Below are 2,560 nucleotides of genomic sequence, written 5' to 3' on the forward strand. Positions count from 1 at the left end.
TTTACAAACCCCTTATTGTGGGTACAGTTTTGCCATTAGTGTCAATAAAATTCAAACGTTAACTCCATATTATATTATAAAGGAAAAGAATAAAGCTTTTTAATGAGAACTATGTGTCTGGTGCGATGCAACTAGTGCATTCGGTTTCAAACCTGTCGACCTTAGCCGCAAGTCTCCTCGTTGTATCACATCCAGTCCAATTCTTTTATGGGAAAACAAAGTTCCAGCATGATTAAAACCAGATTCAACCAGGTATAAGGTAGGGAAGGCAAGCAAAAGTAATTTCAGATGTTTCCACAGACTGGGTAGGAATTCAATATACTCTGAAGGTACCAAAAATTTTCTTTGCCATTATGGCGATATCGCATTGTGGTGTCATTGTCATTTTGTAATTCTGTCAATTCCTACTGAACGTCATCCTTGCAATTGACTGCATCGACCCCAAACGGATTGCTATACCAATTTGGAATATTCAGCGCAATAACATCTTGAAATCGCTCCACCATGTTATCGTGCAATGATTGTAAATAGTTACGATATGTAGTGAAATCTTCATCAACTAATTCATTTTCCAAAGAATCAAGTTGTGGAAATTGATGAAATTGACGTTTTGAAATGTTAGTCTTATACAACACCAATTTTGAAATGAAGGTGATGATAAATGATTTACAATCAACGAGAGTTTTTCTGTTTCCTTGTAATAACTTATTCAAAGAAAAAGATATCGCACTTTGAAGCGAATAGTGGAGTATCTTCGAAGAAAGATATAATATGAAACAGTTCAACAAAGAGTAAAACACAGTTTTCTTTTGACAGCCACCGCACTTCGGTATGGTGTAAGAGTTTAGTATGGTCCTCATCATTTCTCAGACAGATTTGACGAAAAATTCGATCAGACAAGGGACTGGACTTCATTCACAGTCTTGATAACTACTGTAGCACACCATTCAACCTACTGTTCATATTTTTTGCCACTAAATGCTGCCAGTGTGCCAAGCAATGAACAGTTAGTATCTGGTGGGAAATGTCATGCTTTAGGAGAGATGGAAAAACTCTGTATCTTCCTATCATTGAAGGGGCTCCATCAGACGCACAGGCAAGAATATTACTGAGCGGATATTATGTTCAAAAAGGAAAGACTTGAGAGTGTGAAAAATAGTTTCACCTTTTGAATCAAGCAGAAATTTCTCTGTAAACAGCATTTCTTTACAAGGTTGAAGGTCTTCGCTGAAATACCGAACATATACCAACATCAAACATTGATTGTCCACAACAGTTGACTCATCCACTTGTATAGAAAATTCAGAACACTGGACAATATTAATGAGCTGATGTTTGACATTGTTGGCCATTTCATTGATGCTTCAAGAAATCGTGTTATTACTAAGTGGAATCTTCTTCATAATGTTATCAGGTTTTTCGTGCATAACGGTTGACAAAACCTCTTCGATAACTGGGCGAAGTAATGCTTCTCCAATTGTGTGAAGCTTCCCAGACTTAGCAACAAGCAATGCAATGTAGCACAATGCAATCAATCCGTCCTTCTCCTGTTTCCTGGAGTAGCGTGTTGAATGTTTGTATTTACTTTTTGAAAAAAGAGCTTAGTTACAAAATGTATGATAACGGCTTGTCCTTCCTGTCAGAATACTTTGCATCAAAGTGATACTTCAAGCGTGAAGGTTTCATTGATTCGTTGGTCAATGTTTGATGCAAAGAAGGCACATTGGTAACTGACACTTCTGAGGAGAAGGAATAAATTCAAACGATAAATAATCACTACTGTCGACAAACTTTCTTAACTGGAACCATCAGTAATGTGAAAACGAATTTCTACAGATGGCGTCAGACAGGCAGTATGGTATTCCCAAAGAGAAGTCAATAGAGCAGAGTCAGATGACACGTCTTTACTGGAATAAATACAGATCTAGTTCGTTTGGCTGCCGGTATTTCAAAAATTAAAGTTTATCGAGAATTTTAGAATTCGGCACATTAATGTACCTTTCCAAGCTAAATTGCTGGAGTGGATCTTTTTTAAAACGGGGGCCACATTTTTCATTAACGAAACACTTTGAAACTTGGAACACTGGTAGAATGTGTCATATAAAACATCTTTTTCTCTTAGTCTTCTTAAAAAAAAAAGAAATCCATAAATTATTCCATGTTAAAGTTGTCGTATTTCTGTAATTTCAACCAATCACTGACGTCCATTCAGCCGACTACATAAACAAACGATTCTGAAACAATTAACTCTAACCCTAACCCTAACACTACGGTTAGGGTTAGGGCTAGGGTTAAAGCAAATTTAAAATGAAAAAAGCAAATAAAACGAAGGTATGGAGATTAAATACGCTTTACATCGCTTAGTGAGCCAAAGGAGTAAATGTAAACAACTGAATACTTGTCAGTGATTGGTTGAAATTATCGAAATAAGACAATTTTTTACATGAAATAAATTCGAATACAAAAATATTTTTCTGTTCTATAACACAAAATAGATAAGTATACGAAGTTTGAAAGTCTTTCGCTACCAAAAACACTACGTAAAACATTAATGAAAAAT

This window comes from Octopus bimaculoides, chromosome 7, assembly GCF_001194135.2.
Source record: "Octopus bimaculoides isolate UCB-OBI-ISO-001 chromosome 7, ASM119413v2, whole genome shotgun sequence".
NCBI lineage: Eukaryota > Metazoa > Mollusca > Cephalopoda > Octopoda > Octopodidae > Octopus > Octopus bimaculoides.